Source organism: Schistocerca piceifrons, chromosome 1 (assembly GCF_021461385.2).
Source record: "Schistocerca piceifrons isolate TAMUIC-IGC-003096 chromosome 1, iqSchPice1.1, whole genome shotgun sequence".
In the NCBI taxonomy this organism is placed as follows: Eukaryota; Metazoa; Arthropoda; class Insecta; order Orthoptera; family Acrididae; genus Schistocerca; species Schistocerca piceifrons.
In genome coordinates, this window is record NC_060138.1 from 396,745,259 (window position 1) to 396,771,257 (window position 25,999).

General features: G+C 49.2%; 7 pseudogenes; all 7 read left to right on the top strand.

Moving 5' to 3' along the window:
- Window positions 1-2,640: 2,640 nt before the first annotated feature.
- On the top strand, window positions 2,641-2,853 carry LOC124720093 (annotated as a pseudogene).
- Window positions 2,854-6,122: 3,269 nt separating this feature from the next.
- LOC124720101 lies at window positions 6,123-6,335 on the top strand (annotated as a pseudogene).
- A 3,280-nt stretch (window positions 6,336-9,615) lies between these two features.
- Window positions 9,616-9,828, top strand: LOC124720106 (annotated as a pseudogene).
- Window positions 9,829-13,110: 3,282 nt separating this feature from the next.
- LOC124720112 lies at window positions 13,111-13,323 on the top strand (annotated as a pseudogene).
- A 3,281-nt stretch (window positions 13,324-16,604) lies between these two features.
- On the top strand, window positions 16,605-16,817 carry LOC124720115 (annotated as a pseudogene).
- Window positions 16,818-20,098: 3,281 nt separating this feature from the next.
- On the top strand, window positions 20,099-20,311 carry LOC124720122 (annotated as a pseudogene).
- A 3,277-nt stretch (window positions 20,312-23,588) lies between these two features.
- LOC124720129 lies at window positions 23,589-23,801 on the top strand (annotated as a pseudogene).
- The last annotated feature ends 2,198 nt before the right edge of the window (window positions 23,802-25,999 follow it).

The window sequence follows — 25,999 nt, forward strand, 5'->3', positions numbered from 1 at the left end:
GCCTGTTGCCATATCAGCCCGCACCACCGTATGTCACTCCCTCATGTGGAACGCACACGCTGCAAGCATTTAGGCCCTGACACTGCGGTTTTTCATCTCTGGCGGTACTCCGCAAGGATACCGCCCTTCGATTGTGCCATTCCAGCACTAATCGAAGTGCTAGGTTTTCCGGCCTGTTAGGAGACCGCTTCTGCAAAATGTGCGAGGAGATTTTTGCTGGTTGCGAGCTACCCGCCGATTTTCTAGCTGTACATATTGGCTTTAATCCAAAGGTCACAGGTCACTGATGGGCTAAAGACGTACGTCCCATCACCGTTCTTAACACTGATTTTAAGTTGGTGGCACGAAGTGTGGCTTCACGTCTTAAACAGGGAATGAATAAGGTACTTTGTCCCACTCAATCATGTGGCGTTTCGAATCGAACCACCTTCACCGCTGCTTCTATATACCGTGATGCTGTCTTACTCACCCACCGCCGACGCTCGAACCCCGGCTGCAATTGATCCCTAGATTTCGCCGGTGCCTCCGATAGGGTCTCCCATCCTACCTGCTGGCCGTTATGTAGCGGATGGGTTTCGGGGAGCACTTCATAAGAGTCATCCGGCACTTCTTGGATGGAGCAAATTCCACAATCATTGTGAACGGTTGCAGATCACGACCAATTCCCATCAGACGATCAGTTCGACAAGGGTGTCCCTTGTCAGTGTATTTTATCGCTTTGGCGCTGTACCCCATGCTGCGTGACATCGGACGGATGGTCGATGGTGTTCCTTTCCCAGGCGTCACCTTCCGCAGTGTGGCGTAGGCGGATGGTGTAGGTGTGTTTGTAGCAAACGCCAGGGACATCGATTCGGTTCGCCGAGTCCTCCACGTTTATGAACGAGCATCCGGTGCCATGTTAAAATCCAACAAAATGGTGCTAATCCCACTAGGACCACGATCATTGACCATCGAACGCCCATGCTACCGGATTGTAGGGGAACAACGTATCTTGGGTCTTGAGGTGACTGCCTGTCCACAGCGCATGTTAACACTCACGTGCAGGCGGATTCTCACGCGCATCAGAGGACTTTGCGTGAGTCACACTGATCAACGACTCGACCTCCATCAACGAATCCAACTGATTAATACTTACATCCTATCACGGGCATGGTATGTAGCACAACTCCTTACGCTACCGAAACAAACCAGCAGAGCCATCTCACAAACAGTATATTGCCTATTGTGGCGGCGTGCACTATTCAAAGTTGATGCACAGACTTGTACACTGCCAAAAGTCGATAGTCGCCTTGGACTCATTGACTTTCCCCACAAATGTGCGGCAATCCTGATTCACCGTATCGCCACTTTGCGTGAGATTGACCCAGGTGGGACAACAGCGGTGCTTTTCGACCGTTATCGCCTACAATCGGCGCGTGCACCAGTATGCTTGACACATATTCCATTCCGGATGACGACAGTCAAGGACTATCACCTCAATCAAAGTTACATCCTAGCAGTGGCCACCGACAAGGCACGCACATCGAAGCGCCTTTACTAGGCGCTTCGAGGCCAGCTCACACCACACAAATTGGAGGACAGACGACCGTCGGTCATCTGGCACCACGCTTGGGCTAATATCAACCACCTAGCCCTTCCCACAGAAGTTTCAGCGCTATGGTATCGCGTTGTAAACAATTTGATACCCACTAATCATCGCCTGGCGGCCATCCTCCTATGGCCCTCGGCTGCTTGCGGCCGATGTGGTGACGTAGACACCAGAGAGCATCGTCTCCTATGCCCTCACGTCACAGAAGTGTGGGACCTTGCACGTGTGCTATTAACGCTGATCGGTGGGACTACACTGGACTATGTGTCAGTCGACTGGTTCCTTAACCCTGGTATTCAGACCAACCCCCGAACACGACGTAACGCAATGGTGTGTCTCTTGGGCCAAACCATTTTCTCGATCTATGACCTTTGCCTCGCAGATGCTGTCTCTTTCATGGACTACCTTTGGAGCCAGCATCGCCTGGCGGAATCTGACCGGAAATATACCATTACTTTTGCAAGATTTCTTAAAGTTGCAATGGTTCATGGTTATCAAAAGGTGTTCCGGGCTAACTAAGGCACCTCGTATAAGAATTGCCTGAGTGTACCCCTGGATCTTTGTCACTCGGACTTTCAAACTACCCTTGACTTACCCATACCCCAGATTTGATATTGGCCTTCTGGGCATCACTAGAGTAGACTGTTCTGTGATACTGATAATATGGAAATTGGTAACATGCGAATTGTGTGAACCTTGTATGAAAAATTATTGGAAAATTGGAAAACGCATAATCTATCTTAGAGGATTATTACTTTGTTAATTCTATGGGCGATGGGATTATCTCGCCAGTTCGTTTGAGTGTGCTGCGTCGCTGTTTTTTTTTTTTTATTTTGCCTTCATTTCTGTCTTTATTTATTTCTTTCTATTTAGTTTTTAAAATCATCACTTGCCTCACACCTGCAGAGGGAGGTGTGTTTCTGAGTAGTGTGTCGTCGCCCCCTGAGGCATAGCAGAGTATGCCTCCGCTTTTATTTTCGGTTTATGGCAATAAGTCTTGCTACTAACAACACCCTGCTTTACGTGCTGCGTCGACACTAGAGGATGGCGGCATTTTTGGAGAGGAAAAGGTAGGGCTATAGGGGAGGTAGGAGGGAAAAAAAGTGTAGTATCTGTTCTTATCAGCTTAATATCTGATACGTCCTGCATCACACGACCAGAATATTAAACTCATTTTTGGCTTCTGACGGAGTGCTAGGGGCTTGCTCCACCTCTGTAGCGGGTTGGCCCGGCATTGCAGTACCGCCGGGATCGGCCCACCTAAAATTAATTAAAACACAGCCTGAAATGGGTTAACATTCTGCAGTGATCAGATATTCCGCTGGTAGCAAAACTTGTCGTAGTTGTTGATGTGCCCAGTAGTTAGTTGCTTACACACCACGATTTCTTTTAATTAATTTAAGATTATCTTAAGTATTTTTTTTTTTTTTTTTTGCGGTTAGCCGGACCGCACTTGCAGCCGCATTACGCTAGGCTGGTAATTTATGGGGGCACAGGACAGTGCCTTCGGATGCCTCGTTAGCGTCTCTTATGGTCTGGTCACAGATAATTTTAATTAAATTGTTTGGAGTTATAACCTTAGCTCCTCGCGAACGTCGTCGTCGTCGCCGCCGCACGCACGCAGAATACGTGTGTACACACGCACACACACATATGCAGTAGGTGGTGGACGACGTAAGCACTCGGCTAGGTGTAGCTCGCGCCAGTATAGCTCGCACCGGCCTGACGATGCTGTGGGGCGGCCTCACGGCTTCTCCACTGCCCTGGCAGCTAGCGGCGTTCAAATAGGAGTCGCAGTTTACTCCTCGACATGGAGGGTAGTACTGGGCTGTTGACGAGTGCTCTCGTATATTGTCGTTCCTTCCGGCACTTGCTTTTGCGATGTTTTCGACGGTCGCCTGTTGCCATATCAGCCCGCACCACCGTATGTCACTCCCTCATGTGGAACGCACACGCTGCAAGCATTTAGGCCCTGACACTGCGGTTTTTCATCTCTGGCGGTACTCCGCAAGGATACCGCCCTTCGATTGTGCCATTCCAGCACTAATCGAAGTGCTAGGTTTTCCGGCCTGTTAGGAGACCGCTTCTGCAAAATGTGCGAGGAGATTTTTGCTGGTTGCGAGCTACCCGCCGATTTTCTAGCTGTACGTATTGGCTTTAATCCAAAGGTCACAGGTCACTGATGGGCTAAAGACGTACGTCCCATCACCGTTCTTAACACTGATTATAAGTTGGTGGCACGAAGTGTGGCTTCACGTCTTAAACAGGGAATGAATAAGGTACTTTGTCCCACTCAATCATGTGGCGTTTCGAATCGAACCACCTTCACCGCTGCTTCTATATACCGTGATGCTGTCTTACTCACCCACCGCCGACGCTCGAACCCCGGCTGCAATTGATCCCTAGATTTCGCCGGTGCCTCCGATAGGGTCTCCCATCCTACCTGCTGGCCGTTATGTAGCGGATGGGTTTCGGGGAGCACTTCATAAGAGTCATCCGGCACTTCTTGGATGGAGCAAATTCCACAATCATTGTGAACGGTTGCAGATCACGACCAATTTCCATCAGACGATCAGTTCGACAAGGGTGTCCCTTGTCAGTGTATTTTATCGCTTTGGCGCTGTACCCCATGCTGCGTGACATCGGACGGATGGTCGATGGTGTTCCTTTCCCAGGCGTCACCTTCCGCAGTGTGGCGTAGGCGGATGGTGTAGGTGTGTTTGTAGCAAACGCCAGGGACATCGATTCGGTTCGCCGAGTCCTCCACGTTTATGAACGAGCATCCGGTGCCATGTTAAAATCCAACAAAATGGTGCTAATCCCACTAGGACCACGATCATTGACCATCGAACGCCCATGCTACCGGATTGTAGGGGAACAACGTATCTTGGGTCTTGAGGTGACTGCCTGTCCACAGCGCATGTTAACACTCACGTGCAGGCGGATTCTCACGCGCATCAGAGGACTTTGCGTGAGTCACACTGATCAACGACTCGACCTCCATCAACGAATCCAACTGATTAATACTTACATCCTATCACGGGCATGGTATGTAGCACAACTCCTTACGCTACCGAAACAAACCAGCAGAGCCATCTCACAAACAGTATATTGCCTATTGTGGCGGCGTGCACTATTCAAAGTTGATGCACAGACTTGTACACTGCCAAAAGTCGATAGTCGCCTTGGACTCATTGACTTTCCCCACAAATGTGCGGCAATCCTGATTCACCGTATCGCCACTTTGCGTGAGATTGACCCAGGTGGGACAACAGCGGTGCTTTTCGACCGTTATCGCCTACAATCGGCGCGTGCACCAGTATGCTTGACACATATTCCATTCCGGATGACGACAGTCAAGGACTATCACCTCAATCAAAGTTACATCCTAGCAGTGGCCACCGACAAGGCACGCACATCGAAGCGCCTTTACTAGGCGCTTCGAGGCCAGCTCACACCACACAAATTGGAGGACAGACGACCGTCGGTCATCTGGCACCACGCTTGGGCTAATATCAACCACCTAGCCCTTCCCACAGAAGTTTCAGCGCTATGGTATCGCGTTGTAAACAATTTAATACCCACTAATCATCGCCTGGCGGCCATCCTCCTATGGCCCTCGGCTGCTTGCGGCCGATGTGGTGACGTAGACACCAGAGAGCATCGTCTCCTATGCCCTCACGTCACAGAAGTGTGGGACCTTGCACGTGTGCTATTAACGCTGATCGGTGGGACTACACTGGACTATGTGTCAGTCGACTGGTTCCTTAACCCTGGTATTCAGACCAACCCCCGAACACGACGTAACGCAATGGTGTGTCTCTTGGGCCAAACCATTTTCACGATCTATGACCTTTGCCTCGCAGATGCTGTCTCTTTCATGGACTACCTTTGGAGCCAGCATCGCCTGGCGGAATCTGACCGGAAATATACCATTACTTTTGCAAGATTTCTTAAAGTTGCAATGGTTCATGGTTATCAAAAGGTGTTCCGGGCTAACTAAGGCACCTCGTATAAGAATTGCCTGAGTGTACCCCTGGATCTTTGTCACTCGGACTTTCAAACTACCCTTGACTTACCCATACCCCAGATTTGATATTGGCCTTCTGGGCATCACTAGAGTAGACTGTTCTGTGATACTGATAATATGGAAATTGGTAACATGCGAATTGTGTGAACCTTGTATGAAAAATTATTGGAAAATTGGAAAACGCATAATCTATCTTAGAGGATTATTACTTTGTTAATTCTATGGGCGATGGGATTATCTCGCCAGTTCGTTTGAGTGTGCTGCGTCGCTGTTTTTTTTTTTATTTTGCCTTCATTTCTGTCTTTATTTATTTCTTTCTATTTAGTTTTTAAAATCATCACTTGCCTCACACCTGCAGAGGGAGGTGTGTTTCTGAGTAGTGTGTCGTCGCCCCCTGAGGCATAGCAGAGTATGCCTCCGCTTTTATTTTCGGTTTATGGCAATAAGTCTTGCTACTAACAACACCCTGCTTTACGTGCTGCGTCGACACTAGAGGATGGCGGCATTTTTGGAGAGGAAAAGGTAGGGCTATAGGGGAGGTAGGAGGGAAAAAAAGTGTAGTATCTGTTCTTATCAGCTTAATATCTGATACGTCCTGCATCACACGACCAGAATATTAAACTCATTTTTGGCTTCTGACGGAGTGCTAGGGGCTTGCTCCACCTCTGTAGCGGGTTGGCCCGGCATTGCAGTACCGCCGGGATCGGCCCACCTAAAATTAATTAAAACACAGCCTGAAATGGGTTAACATTCTGCAGTGATCAGATATTCCGCTGGTAGCAAAACTTGTCGTAGTTGTTGATGTGCCCAGTAGTTAGTTGCTTACACACCACGATTTCTTTTAGTTAATTTAAGATTATCTTAAGTAATTTTTTTTTTTTTTTTTTTTTTTTTTTTGCGGTTAGCCGGACCGCACTTGCAGCCGCATTACGCTAGGCTGGTAATTTATGGGGGCACAGGACAGTGCCTTCGGATGCCTCGTTAGCGTCTCTTATGGTCTGGTCACAGATAATTTTAATTAAATTGTTTGGAGTTATAACCTTAGCTCCTCGCGAACGTCGTCGTCGTCGCCGCCGCACGCACGCAGAATACGTGTGTACACACGCACACACACATATGCAGTAGGTGGTGGACGACGTAAGCACTCGGCTAGGTGTAGCTCGCGCCAGTATAGCTCGCACCGGCCTGACGCTGCTGTGGGGCGGCCTCACGGCTTCTCCACTGCCCTGGCAGCTAGCGGCGTTCAAATAGGAGTCGCAGTTTACTCCTCGACATGGAGGGTAGTACTGGGCTGTTGACGAGTGCTCTCGTATATTGTCGTTCCTTCCGGCACTTGCTTTTGCGATGTTTTCGACGGTCGCCTGTTGCCATATCAGCCCGCACCACCGTATGTCACTCCCTCATGTGGAACGCACACGCTGCAAGCATTTAGGCCCTGACACTGCGGTTTTTCATCTCTGGCGGTACTCCGCAAGGATACCGCCCTTCGATTGTGCCATTCCAGCACTAATCGAAGTGCTAGGTTTTCCGGCCTGTTAGGAGACCGCTTCTGCAAAATGTGCGAGGAGATTTTTGCTGGTTGCGAGCTACCCGCCGATTTTCTAGCTGTACATATTGGCTTTAATCCAAAGGTCACAGGTCACTGATGGGCTAAAGACGTACGTCCCATCACCGTTCTTAACACTGATTATAAGTTGGTGGCACGAAGTGTGGCTTCACGTCTTAAACAGGGAATGAATAAGGTACTTTGTCCCACTCAATCATGTGGCGTTTCGAATCGAACCACCTTCACCGCTGCTTCTATATACCGTGATGCTGTCTTACTCACCCACCGCCGACGCTCGAACCCCGGCTGCAATTGATCCCTAGATTTCGCCGGTGCCTCCGATAGGGTCTCCCATCCTACCTGCTGGCCGTTATGTAGCGGATGGGTTTCGGGGAGCACTTCATAAGAGTCATCCGGCACTTCTTGGATGGAGCAAATTCCACAATCATTGTGAACGGTTGCAGATCACGACCAATTTCCATCAGACGATCAGTTCGACAAGGGTGTCCCTTGTCAGTGTATTTTATCGCTTTGGCGCTGTACCCCATGCTGCGTGACATCGGACGGATGGTCGATGGTGTTCCTTTCCCAGGCGTCACCTTCCGCAGTGTGGCGTAGGCGGATGGTGTAGGTGTGTTTGTAGCAAACGCCAGGGACATCGATTCGGTTCGCCGAGTCCTCCACGTTTATGAACGAGCATCCGGTGCCATGTTAAAATCCAACAAAATGGTGCTAATCCCACTAGGACCACGATCATTGACCATCGAACGCCCATGCTACCGGATTGTAGGGGAACAACGTATCTTGGGTCTTGAGGTGACTGCCTGTCCACAGCGCATGTTAACACTCACGTGCAGGCGGATTCTCACGCGCATCAGAGGACTTTGCGTGAGTCACACTGATCAACGACTCGACCTCCATCAACGAATCCAACTGATTAATACTTACATCCTATCACGGGCATGGTATGTAGCACAACTCCTTACGCTACCGAAACAAACCAGCAGAGCCATCTCACAAACAGTATATTGCCTATTGTGGCGGCGTGCACTATTCAAAGTTGATGCACAGACTTGTACACTGCCAAAAGTCGATAGTCGCCTTGGACTCATTGACTTTCCCCACAAATGTGCGGCAATCCTGATTCACCGTATCGCCACTTTGCGTGAGATTGACCCAGGTGGGACAACAGCGGTGCTTTTCGACCGTTATCGCCTACAATCGGCGCGTGCACCAGTATGCTTGACACATATTCCATTCCGGATGACGACAGTCAAGGACTATCACCTCAATCAAAGTTACATCCTAGCAGTGGCCACCGACAAGGCACGCACATCGAAGCGCCTTTACTAGGCGCTTCGAGGCCAGCTCACACCACACAAATTGGAGGACAGACGACCGTCGGTCATCTGGCACCACGCTTGGGCTAATATCAACCACCTAGCCCTTCCCACAGAAGTTTCAGCGCTATGGTATCGCGTTGTAAACAATTTAATACCCACTAATCATCGCCTGGCGGCCATCCTCCTATGGCCCTCGGCTGCTTGCGGCCGATGTGGTGACGTAGACACCAGAGAGCATCGTCTCCTATGCCCTCACGTCACAGAAGTGTGGGACCTTGCACGTGTGCTATTAACGCTGATCGGTGGGACTACACTGGACTATGTGTCAGTCGACTGGTTCCTTAACCCTGGTATTCAGACCAACCCCCGAACACGACGTAACGCAATGGTGTGTCTCTTGGGCCAAACCATTTTCACGATCTATGACCTTTGCCTCGCAGATGCTGTCTCTTTCATGGACTACCTTTGGAGCCAGCATCGCCTGGCGGAATCTGACCGGAAATATACCATTACTTTTGCAAGATTTCTTAAAGTTGCAATGGTTCATGGTTATCAAAAGGTGTTCCGGGCTAACTAAGGCACCTCGTATAAGAATTGCCTGAGTGTACCCCTGGATCTTTGTCACTCGGACTTTCAAACTACCCTTGACTTACCCATACCCCAGATTTGATATTGGCCTTCTGGGCATCACTAGAGTAGACTGTTCTGTGATACTGATAATATGGAAATTGGTAACATGCGAATTGTGTGAACCTTGTATGAAAAATTATTGGAAAATTGGAAAACGCATAATCTATCTTAGAGGATTATTACTTTGTTAATTCTATGGGCGATGGGATTATCTCGCCAGTTCGTTTGAGTGTGCTGCGTCGCTGTTTTTTTTTTTATTTTGCCTTCATTTCTGTCTTTATTTATTTCTTTCTATTTAGTTTTTAAAATCATCACTTGCCTCACACCTGCAGAGGGAGGTGTGTTTCTGAGTAGTGTGTCGTCGCCCCCTGAGGCATAGCAGAGTATGCCTCCGCTTTTATTTTCGGTTTATGGCAATAAGTCTTGCTACTAACAACACCCTGCTTTACGTGCTGCGTCGACACTAGAGGATGGCGGCATTTTTGGAGAGGAAAAGGTAGGGCTATAGGGGAGGTAGGAGGGAAAAAAAGTGTAGTATCTGTTCTTATCAGCTTAATATCTGATACGTCCTGCATCACACGACCAGAATATTAAACTCATTTTTGGCTTCTGACGGAGTGCTAGGGGCTTGCTCCACCTCTGTAGCGGGTTGGCCCGGCATTGCAGTACCGCCGGGATCGGCCCACCTAAAATTAATTAAAACACAGCCTGAAATGGGTTAACATTCTGCAGTGATCAGATATTCCGCTGGTAGCAAAACTTGTCGTAGTTGTTGATGTGCCCAGTAGTTAGTTGCTTACACACCACGATTTCTTTTAGTTAATTTAAGATTATCTTAAGTAATTTTTTTTTTTTTTTTTTTTTTTTTTTTTTGCGGTTAGCCGGACCGCACTTGCAGCCGCATTACGCTAGGCTGGTAATTTATGGGGGCACAGGACAGTGCCTTCGGATGCCTCGTTAGCGTCTCTTATGGTCTGGTCACAGATAATTTTAATTAAATTGTTTGGAGTTATAACCTTAGCTCCTCGCGAACGTCGTCGTCGTCGCCGCCGCACGCACGCAGAATACGTGTGTACACACGCACACACACATATGCAGTAGGTGGTGGACGACGTAAGCACTCGGCTAGGTGTAGCTCGCGCCAGTATAGCTCGCACCGGCCTGACGCTGCTGTGGGGCGGCCTCACGGCTTCTCCACTGCCCTGGCTGCTAGCGGCGTTCAAATAGGAGTCGCAGTTTACTCCTCGACATGGAGGGTAGTACTGGGCTGTTGACGAGTGCTCTCGTATATTGTCGTTCCTTCCGGCACTTGCTTTTGCGATGTTTTCGACGGTCGCCTGTTGCCATATCAGCCCGCACCACCGTATGTCACTCCCTCATGTGGAACGCACACGCTGCAAGCATTTAGGCCCTGACACTGCGGTTTTTCATCTCTGGCGGTACTCCGCAAGGATACCGCCCTTCGATTGTGCCATTCCAGCACTAATCGAAGTGCTAGGTTTTCCGGCCTGTTAGGAGACCGCTTCTGCAAAATGTGCGAGGAGATTTTTGCTGGTTGCGAGCTACCCGCCGATTTTCTAGCTGTACATATTGGCTTTAATCCAAAGGTCACAGGTCACTGATGGGCTAAAGACGTACGTCCCATCACCGTTCTTAACACTGATTATAAGTTGGTGGCACGAAGTGTGGCTTCACGTCTTAAACAGGGAATGAATAAGGTACTTTGTCCCACTCAATCATGTGGCGTTTCGAATCGAACCACCTTCACCGCTGCTTCTATATACCGTGATGCTGTCTTACTCACCCACCGCCGACGCTCGAACCCCGGCTGCAATTGATCCCTAGATTTCGCCGGTGCCTCCGATAGGGTCTCCCATCCTACCTGCTGGCCGTTATGTAGCGGATGGGTTTCGGGGAGCACTTCATAAGAGTCATCCGGCACTTCTTGGATGGAGCAAATTCCACAATCATTGTGAACGGTTGCAGATCACGACCAATTTCCATCAGACGATCAGTTCGACAAGGGTGTCCCTTGTCAGTGTATTTTATCGCTTTGGCGCTGTACCCCATGCTGCGTGACATCGGACGGATGGTCGATGGTGTTCCTTTCCCAGGCGTCACCTTCCGCAGTGTGGCGTAGGCGGATGGTGTAGGTGTGTTTGTAGCAAACGCCAGGGACATCGATTCGGTTCGCCGAGTCCTCCACGTTTATGAACGAGCATCCGGTGCCATGTTAAAATCCAACAAAATGGTGCTAATCCCACTAGGACCACGATCATTGACCATCGAACGCCCATGCTACCGGATTGTAGGGGAACAACGTATCTTGGGTCTTGAGGTGACTGCCTGTCCACAGCGCATGTTAACACTCACGTGCAGGCGGATTCTCACGCGCATCAGAGGACTTTGCGTGAGTCACACTGATCAACGACTCGACCTCCATCAACGAATCCAACTGATTAATACTTACATCCTATCACGGGCATGGTATGTAGCACAACTCCTTACGCTACCGAAACAAACCAGCAGAGCCATCTCACAAACAGTATATTGCCTATTGTGGCGGCGTGCACTATTCAAAGTTGATGCACAGACTTGTACACTGCCAAAAGTCGATAGTCGCCTTGGACTCATTGACTTTCCCCACAAATGTGCGGCAATCCTGATTCACCGTATCGCCACTTTGCGTGAGATTGACCCAGGTGGGACAACAGCGGTGCTTTTCGACCGTTATCGCCTACAATCGGCGCGTGCACCAGTATGCTTGACACATATTCCATTCCGGATGACGACAGTCAAGGACTATCACCTCAATCAAAGTTACATCCTAGCAGTGGCCACCGACAAGGCACGCACATCGAAGCGCCTTTACTAGGCGCTTCGAGGCCAGCTCACACCACACAAATTGGAGGACAGACGACCGTCGGTCATCTGGCACCACGCTTGGGCTAATATCAACCACCTAGCCCTTCCCACAGAAGTTTCAGCGCTATGGTATCGCGTTGTAAACAATTTAATACCCACTAATCATCGCCTGGCGGCCATCCTCCTATGGCCCTCGGCTGCTTGCGGCCGATGTGGTGACGTAGACACCAGAGAGCATCGTCTCCTATGCCCTCACGTCACAGAAGTGTGGGACCTTGCACGTGTGCTATTAACGCTGATCGGTGGGACTACACTGGACTATGTGTCAGTCGACTGGTTCCTTAACCCTGGTATTCAGACCAACCCCCGAACACGACGTAACGCAATGGTGTGTCTCTTGGGCCAAACCATTTTCACGATCTATGACCTTTGCCTCGCAGATGCTGTCTCTTTCATGGACTACCTTTGGAGCCAGCATCGCCTGGCGGAATCTGACCGGAAATATACCATTACTTTTGCAAGATTTCTTAAAGTTGCAATGGTTCATGGTTATCAAAAGGTGTTCCGGGCTAACTAAGGCACCTCGTATAAGAATTGCCTGAGTGTACCCCTGGATCTTTGTCACTCGGACTTTCAAACTACCCTTGACTTACCCATACCCCAGATTTGATATTGGCCTTCTGGGCATCACTAGAGTAGACTGTTCTGTGATACTGATAATATGGAAATTGGTAACATGCGAATTGTGTGAACCTTGTATGAAAAATTATTGGAAAATTGGAAAACGCATAATCTATCTTAGAGGATTATTACTTTGTTAATTCTATGGGCGATGGGATTATCTCGCCAGTTCGTTTGAGTGTGCTGCGTCGCTGTTTTTTTTTTTATTTTGCCTTCATTTCTGTCTTTATTTATTTCTTTCTATTTAGTTTTTAAAATCATCACTTGCCTCACACCTGCAGAGGGAGGTGTGTTTCTGAGTAGTGTGTCGTCGCCCCCTGAGGCATAGCAGAGTATGCCTCCGCTTTTATTTTCGGTTTATGGCAATAAGTCTTGCTACTAACAACACCCTGCTTTACGTGCTGCGTCGACACTAGAGGATGGCGGCATTTTTGGAGAGGAAAAGGTAGGGCTATAGGGGAGGTAGGAGGGAAAAAAAGTGTAGTATCTGTTCTTATCAGCTTAATATCTGATACGTCCTGCATCACACGACCAGAATATTAAACTCATTTTTGGCTTCTGACGGAGTGCTAGGGGCTTGCTCCACCTCTGTAGCGGGTTGGCCCGGCATTGCAGTACCGCCGGGATCGGCCCACCTAAAATTAATTAAAACACAGCCTGAAATGGGTTAACATTCTGCAGTGATCAGATATTCCGCTGGTAGCAAAACTTGTCGTAGTTGTTGATGTGATCAGTAGTTAGTTGCTTACAAACCACGATTTCTTTTAGTTAATTTAAGATTATCTTAAGTAATTTTTTTTTTTTTTTTTTTTTTTTTTTTGCGGTTAGCCGGACCGCACTTGCAGCCGCATTACGCTAGGCTGGTAATTTATGGGGGCACAGGACAGTGCCTTCGGATGCCTCGTTAGCGTCTCTTATGGTCTGGTCACAGATAATTTTAATTAAATTGTTTGGAGTTATAACCTTAGCTCCTCGCGAACGTCGTCGTCGTCGCCGCCGCACGCACGCAGAATACGTGTGTACACACGCACACACACATATGCAGTAGGTGGTGGACGACGTAAGCACTCGGCTAGGTGTAGCTCGCGCCAGTATAGCTCGCACCGGCCTGACGCTGCTGTGGGGCGGCCTCACGGCTTCTCCACTGCCCTGGCAGCTAGCGGCGTTCAAATAGGAGTCGCAGTTTACTCCTCGACATGGAGGGTAGTACTGGGCTGTTGACGAGTGCTCTCGTATATTGTCGTTCCTTCCGGCACTTGCTTTTGCGATGTTTTCGACGGTCGCCTGTTGCCATATCAGCCCGCACCACCGTATGTCACTCCCTCATGTGGAACGCACACGCTGCAAGCATTTAGGCCCTGACACTGCGGTTTTTCATCTCTGGCGGTACTCCGCAAGGATACCGCCCTTCGATTGTGCCATTCCAGCACTAATCGAAGTGCTAGGTTTTCCGGCCTGTTAGGAGACCGCTTCTGCAAAATGTGCGAGGAGATTTTTGCTGGTTGCGAGCTACCCGCCGATTTTCTAGCTGTACATATTGGCTTTAATCCAAAGGTCACAGGTCACTGATGGGCTAAAGACGTACGTCCCATCACCGTTCTTAACACTGATTATAAGTTGGTGGCACGAAGTGTGGCTTCACGTCTTAAACAGGGAATGAATAAGGTACTTTGTCCCACTCAATCATGTGGCGTTTCGAATCGAACCACCTTCACCGCTGCTTCTATATACCGTGATGCTGTCTTACTCACCCACCGCCGACGCTCGAACCCCGGCTGCAATTGATCCCTAGATTTCGCCGGTGCCTCCGATAGGGTCTCCCATCCTACCTGCTGGCCGTTATGTAGCGGATGGGTTTCGGGGAGCACTTCATAAGAGTCATCCGGCACTTCTTGGATGGAGCAAATTCCACAATCATTGTGAACGGTTGCAGATCACGACCAATTTCCATCAGACGATCAGTTCGACAAGGGTGTCCCTTGTCAGTGTATTTTATCGCTTTGGCGCTGTACCCCATGCTGCGTGACATCGGACGGATGGTCGATGGTGTTCCTTTCCCAGGCGTCACCTTCCGCAGTGTGGCGTAGGCGGATGGTGTAGGTGTGTTTGTAGCAAACGCCAGGGACATCGATTCGGTTCGCCGAGTCCTCCACGTTTATGAACGAGCATCCGGTGCCATGTTAAAATCCAACAAAATGGTGCTAATCCCACTAGGACCACGATCATTGACCATCGAACGCCCATGCTACCGGATTGTAGGGGAACAACGTATCTTGGGTCTTGAGGTGACTGCCTGTCCACAGCGCATGTTAACACTCACGTGCAGGCGGATTCTCACGCGCATCAGAGGACTTTGCGTGAGTCACACTGATCAACGACTCGACCTCCATCAACGAATCCAACTGATTAATACTTACATCCTATCACGGGCATGGTATGTAGCACAACTCCTTACGCTACCGAAACAAACCAGCAGAGCCATCTCACAAACAGTATATTGCCTATTGTGGCGGCGTGCACTATTCAAAGTTGATGCACAGACTTGTACACTGCCAAAAGTCGATAGTCGCCTTGGACTCATTGACTTTCCCCACAAATGTGCGGCAATCCTGATTCACCGTATCGCCACTTTGCGTGAGATTGACCCAGGTGGGACAACAGCGGTGCTTTTCGACCGTTATCGCCTACAATCGGCGCGTGCACCAGTATGCTTGACACATATTCCATTCCGGATGACGACAGTCAAGGACTATCACCTCAATCAAAGTTACATCCTAGCAGTGGCCACCGACAAGGCACGCACATCGAAGCGCCTTTACTAGGCGCTTCGAGGCCAGCTCACACCACACAAATTGGAGGACAGACGACCGTCGGTCATCTGGCACCACGCTTGGGCTAATATCAACCACCTAGCCCTTCCCACAGAAGTTTCAGCGCTATGGTATCGCGTTGTAAACAATTTAATACCCACTAATCATCGCCTGGCGGCCATCCTCCTATGGCCCTCGGCTGCTTGCGGCCGATGTGGTGACGTAGACACCAGAGAGCATCGTCTCCTATGCCCTCACGTCACAGAAGTGTGGGACCTTGCACGTGTGCTATTAACGCTGATCGGTGGGACTACACTGGACTATGTGTCAGTCGACTGGTTCCTTAACCCTGGTATTCAGACCAACCCCCGAACACGACGTAACGCAATGGTGTGTCTCTTGGGCCAAACCATTTTCACGATCTATGACCTTTGCCTCGCAGATGCTGTCTCTTTCATGGACTACCTTTGGAGCCAGCATCGCCTGGCGGAATCTGACCGGAAATATACCATTACTTTTGCAAGATTTCTTAAAGTTGCAATGGTTCATGGTTATCAAAAGGTGTTCCGGGCTAACTAAGGCACCTCGTATAAGAATTGCCTGAGTGTACCCCTGGATCTTTGTCACTCGGACTTTCAAACTACCCTTGACTTACCCATACCCCAGATTTGATATTGGCCTTCTGGGCATCACTAGAGTAGACTGTTCTGTGATACTGATAATATGGAAATTGGTAACATGCGAATTGTGTGAACCTTGTATGAAAAATTATTGGAAAATTGGAAAACGCATAATCTATCTTAGAGGATTATTACTTTGTTAATTCTATGGGCGATGGGATTATCTCGCCAGTTCGTTTGAGTGTGCTGCGTCGCTGTTTTTTTTTTTTATTTTGCCTTCATTTCTGTCTTTATTTATTTCTTTCTATTTAGTTTTTAAAATCATCACTTGCCTCACACCTGCAGAGGGAGGTGTGTTTCTGAGTAGTGTGTCGTCGCCCCCTGAGGCATAGCAGAGTATGCCTCCGCTTTTATTTTCGGTTTATGGCAATAAGTCTTGCTACTAACAACACCCTGCTTTACGTGCTGCGTCGACACTAGAGGATGGCGGCATTTTTGGAGAGGAAAAGGTAGGGCTATAGGGGAGGTAGGAGGGAAAAAAAGTGTAGTATCTGTTCTTATCAGCTTAATATCTGATACGTCCTGCATCACACGACCAGAATATTAAACTCATTTTTGGCTTCTGACGGAGTGCTAGGGGCTTGCTCCACCTCTGTAGCGGGTTGGCCCGGCATTGCAGTACCGCCGGGATCGGCCCACCTAAAATTAATTAAAACACAGCCTGAAATGGGTTAACATTCTGCAGTGATCAGATATTCCGCTGGTAGCAAAACTTGTCGTAGTTGTTGATGTGATCAGTAGTTAGTTGCTTACAAACCACGATTTCTTTTAGTTAATTTAAGATTATCTTAAGTAATTTTTTTTTTTTTTTTTTTTTTTTTTTTGCGGTTAGCCGGACCGCACTTGCAGCCGCATTACGCTAGGCTGGTAATTTATGGGGGCACAGGACAGTGCCTTCGGATGCCTCGTTAGCGTCTCTTATGGTCTGGTCACAGATAATTTTAATTAAATTGTTTGGAGTTATAACCTTAGCTCCTCGCGAACGTCGTCGTCGTCGCCGCCGCACGCACGCAGAATACGTGTGTACACACGCACACACACATATGCAGTAGGTGGTGGACGACGTAAGCACTCGGCTAGGTGTAGCTCGCGCCAGTATAGCTCGCACCGGCCTGACGCTGCTGTGGGGCGGCCTCACGGCTTCTCCACTGCCCTGGCAGCTAGCGGCGTTCAAATAGGAGTCGCAGTTTACTCCTCGACATGGAGGGTAGTACTGGGCTGTTGACGAGTGCTCTCGTATATTGTCGTTCCTTCCGGCACTTGCTTTTGCGATGTTTTCGACGGTCGCCTGTTGCCATATCAGCCCGCACCACCGTATGTCACTCCCTCATGTGGAACGCACACGCTGCAAGCATTTAGGCCCTGACACTGCGGTTTTTCATCTCTGGCGGTACTCCGCAAGGATACCGCCCTTCGATTGTGCCATTCCAGCACTAATCGAAGTGCTAGGTTTTCCGGCCTGTTAGGAGACCGCTTCTGCAAAATGTGCGAGGAGATTTTTGCTGGTTGCGAGCTACCCGCCGATTTTCTAGCTGTACGTATTGGCTTTAATCCAAAGGTCACAGGTCACTGATGGGCTAAAGACGTACGTCCCATCACCGTTCTTATCACTGATTATAAGTTGGTGGCACGAAGTGTGGCTTCACGTCTTAAACAGGGAATGAATAAGGTACTTTGTCCCACTCAATCATGTGGCGTTTCGAATCGAACCACCTTCACCGCTGCTTCTATATACCGTGATGCTGTCTTACTCACCCACCGCCGACGCTCGAACCCCGGCTGCAATTGATCCCTAGATTTCGCCGGTGCCTCCGATAGGGTCTCCCATCCTACCTGCTGGCCGTTATGTAGCGGATGGGTTTCGGGGAGCACTTCATAAGAGTCATCCGGCACTTCTTGGATGGAGCAAATTCCACAATCATTGTGAACGGTTGCAGATCACGACCAATTTCCATCAGACGATCAGTTCGACAAGGGTGTCCCTTGTCAGTGTATTTTATCGCTTTGGCGCTGTACCCCATGCTGCGTGACATCGGACGGATGGTCGATGGTGTTCCTTTCCCAGGCGTCACCTTCCGCAGTGTGGCGTAGGCGGATGGTGTAGGTGTGTTTGTAGCAAACGCCAGGGACATCGATTCGGTTCGCCGAGTCCTCCACGTTTATGAACGAGCATCCGGTGCCATGTTAAAATCCAACAAAATGGTGCTAATCCCACTAGGACCACGATCATTGACCATCGAACGCCCATGCTACCGGATTGTAGGGGAACAACGTATCTTGGGTCTTGAGGTGACTGCCTGTCCACAGCGCATGTTAACACTCACGTGCAGGCGGATTCTCACGCGCATCAGAGGACTTTGCGTGAGTCACACTGATCAACGACTCGACCTCCATCAACGAATCCAACTGATTAATACTTACATCCTATCACGGGCATGGTATGTAGCACAACTCCTTACGCTACCGAAACAAACCAGCAGAGCCATCTCACAAACAGTATATTGCCTATTGTGGCGGCGTGCACTATTCAAAGTTGATGCACAGACTTGTACACTGCCAAAAGTCGATAGTCGCCTTGGACTCATTGACTTTCCCCACAAATGTGCGGCAATCCTGATTCACCGTATCGCCACTTTGCGTGAGATTGACCCAGGTGGGACAACAGCGGTGCTTTTCGACCGTTATCGCCTACAATCGGCGCGTGCACCAGTATGCTTGACACATATTCCATTCCGGATGACGACAGTCAAGGACTATCACCTCAATCAAAGTTACATCCTAGCAGTGGCCACCGACAAGGCACGCACATCGAAGCGCCTTTACTAGGCGCTTCGAGGCCAGCTCACACCACACAAATTGGAGGACAGACGACCGTCGGTCATCTGGCACCACGCTTGGGCTAATATCAACCACCTAGCCCTTCCCACAGAAGTTTCAGCGCTATGGTATCGCGTTGTAAACAATTTAATACCCACTAATCATCGCCTGGCGGCCATCCTCCTATGGCCCTCGGCTGCTTGCGGCCGATGTGGTGACGTAGACACCAGAGAGCATCGTCTCCTATGCCCTCACGTCACAGAAGTGTGGGACCTTGCACGTGTGCTATTAACGCTGATCGGTGGGACTACACTGGACTATGTGTCAGTCGACTGGTTCCTTAACCCTGGTATTCAGACCAACCCCCGAACACGACGTAACGCAATGGTGTGTCTCTTGGGCCAAACCATTTTCACGATCTATGACCTTTGCCTCGCAGATGCTGTCTCTTTCATGGACTACCTTTGGAGCCAGCATCGCCTGGCGGAATCTGACCGGAAATATACCATTACTTTTGCAAGATTTCTTAAAGTTGCAATGGTTCATGGTTATCAAAAGGTGTTCCGGGCTAACTAAGGCACCTCGTATAAGAATTGCCTGAGTGTACCCCTGGATCTTTGTCACTCGGACTTTCAAACTACCCTTGACTTACCCATACCCCAGATTTGATATTGGCCTTCTGGGCATCACTAGAGTAGACTGTTCTGTGATACTGATAATATGGAAATTGGTAACATGCGAATTGTGTGAACCTTGTATGAAAAATTATTGGAAAATTGGAAAACGCATAATCTATCTTAGAGGATTATTACTTTGTTAATTCTATGGGCGATGGGATTATCTCGCCAGTTCGTTTGAGTGTGCTGCGTCGCTGTTTTTTTTTTTTATTTTGCCTTCATTTCTGTCTTTATTTATTTCTTTCTATTTAGTTTTTAAAATCATCACTTGCCTCACACCTGCAGAGGGAGGTGTGTTTCTGAGTAGTGTGTCGTCGCCCCCTGAGGCATAGCAGAGTATGCCTCCGCTTTTATTTTCGGTTTATGGCAATAAGTCTTGCTACTAACAACACCCTGCTTTACGTGCTGCGTCGACACTAGAGGATGGCGGCATTTTTGGAGAGGAAAAGGTAGGGCTATAGGGGAGGTAGGAGGGAAAAAAAGTGTAGTATCTGTTCTTATCAGCTTAATATCTGATACGTCCTGCATCACACGACCAGAATATTAAACTCATTTTTGGCTTCTGACGGAGTGCTAGGGGCTTGCTCCACCTCTGTAGCGGGTTGGCCCGGCATTGCAGTACCGCCGGGATCGGCCCACCTAAAATTAATTAAAACACAGCCTGAAATGGGTTAACATTCTGCAGTGATCAGATATTCCGCTGGTAGCAAAACTTGTCGTAGTTGTTGATGTGCCCAGTAGTTAGTTGCTTACACACCACGATTTCTTTTAGTTAATTTAAGATTATCTTAAGTAATTTTTTTTTTTTTTTTTTTTTTTTGCGGTTAGCCGGACCGCACTTGCAGCCGCATTACGCTAGGCTGGTAATTTATGGGGGCACAGGACAGTGCCTTCGGATGCCTCGTTAGCGTCTCTTATGGTCTGGTCACAGATAATTTTAATTAAATTGTTTGGAGTTATAACCTTAGCTCCTCGCGAACGTCGTCGTCGTCGCCGCCGCACGCACGCAGAATACGTGTGTACACACGCACACACACATATGCAGTAGGTGGTGGACGACGTAAGCACTCGGCTAGGTGTAGCTCGCGCCAGTATAGCTCGCACCGGCCTGACGCTGCTGTGGGGCGGCCTCACGGCTTCTCCACTGCCCTGGCAGCTAGCGGCGTTCAAATAGGAGTCGCAGTTTACTCCTCGACATGGAGGGTAGTACTGGGCTGTTGACGAGTGCTCTCGTATATTGTCGTTCCTTCCGGCACTTGCTTTTGCGATGTTTTCGACGGTCGCCTGTTGCCATATCAGCCCGCACCACCGTATGTCACTCCCTCATGTGGAACGCACACGCTGCAAGCATTTAGGCCCTGACACTGCGGTTTTTCATCTCTGGCGGTACTCCGCAAGGATACCGCCCTTCGATTGTGCCATTCCAGCACTAATCGAAGTGCTAGGTTTTCCGGCCTGTTAGGAGACCGCTTCTGCAAAATGTGCGAGGAGATTTTTGCTGGTTGCGAGCTACCCGCCGATTTTCTAGCTGTACATATTGGCTTTAATCCAAAGGTCACAGGTCACTGATGGGCTAAAGACGTACGTCCCATCACCGTTCTTAACACTGATTATAAGTTGGTGGCACGAAGTGTGGCTTCACGTCTTAAACAGGGAATGAATAAGGTACTTTGTCCCACTCAATCATGTGGCGTTTCGAATCGAACCACCTTCACCGCTGCTTCTATATACCGTGATGCTGTCTTACTCACCCACCGCCGACGCTCGAACCCCGGCTGCAATTGATCCCTAGATTTCGCCGGTGCCTCCGATAGGGTCTCCCATCCTACCTGCTGGCCGTTATGTAGCGGATGGGTTTCGGGGAGCACTTCATAAGAGTCATCCGGCACTTCTTGGATGGAGCAAATTCCACAATCATTGTGAACGGTTGCAGATCACGACCAATTTCCATCAGACGATCAGTTCGACAAGGGTGTCCCTTGTCAGTGTATTTTATCGCTTTGGCGCTGTACCCCATGCTGCGTGACATCGGACGGATGGTCGATGGTGTTCCTTTCCCAGGCGTCACCTTCCGCAGTGTGGCGTAGGCGGATGGTGTAGGTGTGTTTGTAGCAAACGCCAGGGACATCGATTCGGTTCGCCGAGTCCTCCACGTTTATGAACGAGCATCCGGTGCCATGTTAAAATCCAACAAAATGGTGCTAATCCCACTAGGACCACGATCATTGACCATCGAACGCCCATGCTACCGGATTGTAGGGGAACAACGTATCTTGGGTCTTGAGGTGACTGCCTGTCCACAGCGCATGTTAACACTCACGTGCAGGCGGATTCTCACGCGCATCAGAGGACTTTGCGTGAGTCACACTGATCAACGACTCGACCTCCATCAACGAATCCAACTGATTAATACTTACATCCTATCACGGGCATGGTATGTAGCACAACTCCTTACGCTACCGAAACAAACCAGCAGAGCCATCTCACAAACAGTATATTGCCTATTGTGGCGGCGTGCACTATTCAAAGTTGATGCACAGACTTGTACACTGCCAAAAGTCGATAGTCGCCTTGGACTCATTGACTTTCCCCACAAATGTGCGGCAATCCTGATTCACCGTATCGCCACTTTGCGTGAGATTGACCCAGGTGGGACAACAGCGGTGCTTTTCGACCGTTATCGCCTACAATCGGCGCGTGCACCAGTATGCTTGACACATATTCCATTCCGGATGACGACAGTCAAGGACTATCACCTCAATCAAAGTTACATCCTAGCAGTGGCCACCGACAAGGCACGCACATCGAAGCGCCTTTACTAGGCGCTTCGAGGCCAGCTCACACCACACAAATTGGAGGACAGACGACCGTCGGTCATCTGGCACCACGCTTGGGCTAATATCAACCACCTAGCCCTTCCCACAGAAGTTTCAGCGCTATGGTATCGCGTTGTAAACAATTTAATACCCACTAATCATCGCCTGGCGGCCATCCTCCTATGGCCCTCGGCTGCTTGCGGCCGATGTGGTGACGTAGACACCAGAGAGCATCGTCTCCTATGCCCTCACGTCACAGAAGTGTGGGACCTTGCACGTGTGCTATTAACGCTGATCGGTGGGACTACACTGGACTATGTGTCAGTCGACTGGTTCCTTAACCCTGGTATTCAGACCAACCCCCGAACACGACGTAACGCAATGGTGTGTCTCTTGGGCCAAACCATTTTCACGATCTATGACCTTTGCCTCGCAGATGCTGTCTCTTTCATGGACTACCTTTGGAGCCAGCATCGCCTGGCGGAATCTGACCGGAAATATACCATTACTTTTGCAAGATTTCTTAAAGTTGCAATGGTTCATGGTTATCAAAAGGTGTTCCGGGCTAACTAAGGCACCTCGTATAAGAATTGCCTGAGTGTACCCCTGGATCTTTGTCACTCGGACTTTCAAACTACCCTTGACTTACCCATACCCCAGATTTGATATTGGCCTTCTGGGCATCACTAGAGTAGACTGTTCTGTGATACTGATAATATGGAAATTGGTAACATGCGAATTGTGTGAACCTTGTATGAAAAATTATTGGAAAATTGGAAAACGCATAATCTATCTTAGAGGATTATTACTTTGTTAATTCTATGGGCGATGGGATTATCTCGCCAGTTCGTTTGAGTGTGCTGCGTCGCTGTTTTTTTTTTTTATTTTGCCTTCATTTCTGTCTTTATTTATTTCTTTCTATTTAGTTTTTAAAATCATCACTTGCCTCACACCTGCAGAGGGAGGTGTGTTTCTGAGTAGTGTGTCGTCGCCCCCTGAGGCATAGCAGAGTATGCCTCCGCTTTTATTTTCGGTTTATGGCAATAAGTCTTGCTACTAACAACACCCTGCTTTACGTGCTGCGTCGACACTAGAGGATGGCGGCATTTTTGGAGAGGAAAAGGTAGGGCTATAGGGGAGGTAGGAGGGAAAAAAAGTGTAGTATCTGTTCTTATCAGCTTAATATCTGATACGTCCTGCATCACACGACCAGAATATTAAACTCATTTTTGGCTTCTGACGGAGTGCTAGGGGCTTGCTCCACCTCTGTAGCGGGTTGGCCCGGCATTGCAGTACCGCCGGGATCGGCCCACCTAAAATTAATTAAAACACAGCCTGAAATGGGTTAACATTCTGCAGTGATCAGATATTCCGCTGGTAGCAAAACTTGTCGTAGTTGTTGATGTGCCCAGTAGTTAGTTGCTTACACACCACGATTTCTTTTAGTTAATTTAAGATTATCTTAAGTAATTTTTTTTTTTTTTTTTTTTTTTTTTGCGGTTAGCCGGACCGCACTTGCAGCCGCATTACGCTAGGCTGGTAATTTATGGGGGCACAGGACAGTGCCTTCGGATGCCTCGTTAGCGTCTCTTATGGTCTGGTCACAGATAATTTTAATTAAATTGTTTGGAGTTATAACCTTAGCTCCTCGCGAACGTCGTCGTCGTCGTCGCCGCCGCACGCACGCAGAATACGTGTGTACACACGCACACACACATATGCAGTAGGTGGTGGACGACGTAAGCACTCGGCTAGGTGTAGCTCGCGCCAGTATAGCTCGCACCGGCCTGACGCTGCTGTGGGGCGGCCTCACGGCTTCTCCACTGCCCTGGCAGCTAGCGGCGTTCAAATAGGAGTCGCAGTTTACTCCTCGACATGGAGGGTAGTACTGGGCTGTTGACGAGTGCTCTCGTATATTGTCGTTCCTTCCGGCACTTGCTTTTGCGATGTTTTCGACGGTCGCCTGTTGCCATATCAGCCCGCACCACCGTATGTCACTCCCTCATGTGGAACGCACACGCTGCAAGCATTTAGGCCCTGACACTGCGGTTTTTCATCTCTGGCGGTACTCCGCAAGGATACCGCCCTTCGATTGTGCCATTCCAGCACTAATCGAAGTGCTAGGTTTTCTGGCCTGTTAGGAGACCGCTTCTGCAAAATGTGCGAGGAGATTTTTGCTGGTTGCGAGCTACCCGCCGATTTTCTAGCTGTACATATTGGCTTTAATCCAAAGGTCACAGGTCACTGATGGGCTAAAGACGTACGTCCCATCACCGTTCTTAACACTGATTATAAGTTGGTGGCACGAAGTGTGGCTTCACGTCTTAAACAGGGAATGAATAAGGTACTTTGTCCCACTCAATCATGTGGCGTTTCGAATCGAACCACCTTCACCGCTGCTTCTATATACCGTGATGCTGTCTTACTCACCCACCGCCGACGCTCGAACCCCGGCTGCAATTGATCCCTAGATTTCGCCGGTGCCTCCGATAGGGTCTCCCATCCTACCTGCTGGCCGTTATGTAGCGGATGGGTTTCGGGGAGCACTTCATAAGAGTCATCCGGCACTTCTTGGATGGAGCAAATTCCACAATCATTGTGAACGGTTGCAGATCACGACCAATTTCCATCAGACGATCAGTTCGACAAGGGTGTCCCTTGTCAGTGTATTTTATCGCTTTGGCGCTGTACCCCATGCTGCGTGACATCGGACGGATGGTCGATGGTGTTCCTTTCCCAGGCGTCACCTTCCGCAGTGTGGCGTAGGCGGATGGTGTAGGTGTGTTTGTAGCAAACGCCAGGGACATCGATTCGGTTCGCCGAGTCCTCCACGTTTATGAACGAGCATCCGGTGCCATGTTAAAATCCAACAAAATGGTGCTAATCCCACTAGGACCACGATCATTGACCATCGAACGCCCATGCTACCGGATTGTAGGGGAACAACGTATCTTGGGTCTTGAGGTGACTGCCTGTCCACAGCGCATGTTAACACTCACGTGCAGGCGGATTCTCACGCGCATCAGAGGACTTTGCGTGAGTCACACTGATCAACGACTCGACCTCCATCAACGAATCCAACTGATTAATACTTACATCCTATCACGGGCATGGTATGTAGCACAACTCCTTACGCTACCGAAACAAACCAGCAGAGCCATCTCACAAACAGTATATTGCCTATTGTGGCGGCGTGCACTATTCAAAGTTGATGCACAGACTTGTACACTGCCAAAAGTCGATAGTCGCCTTGGACTCATTGACTTTCCCCACAAATGTGCGGCAATCCTGATTCACCGTATCGCCACTTTGCGTGAGATTGACCCAGGTGGGACAACAGCGGTGCTTTTCGACCGTTATCGCCTACAATCGGCGCGTGCACCAGTATGCTTGACACATATTCCATTCCGGATGACGACAGTCAAGGACTATCACCTCAATCAAAGTTACATCCTAGCAGTGGCCACCGACAAGGCACGCACATCGAAGCGCCTTTACTAGGCGCTTCGAGGCCAG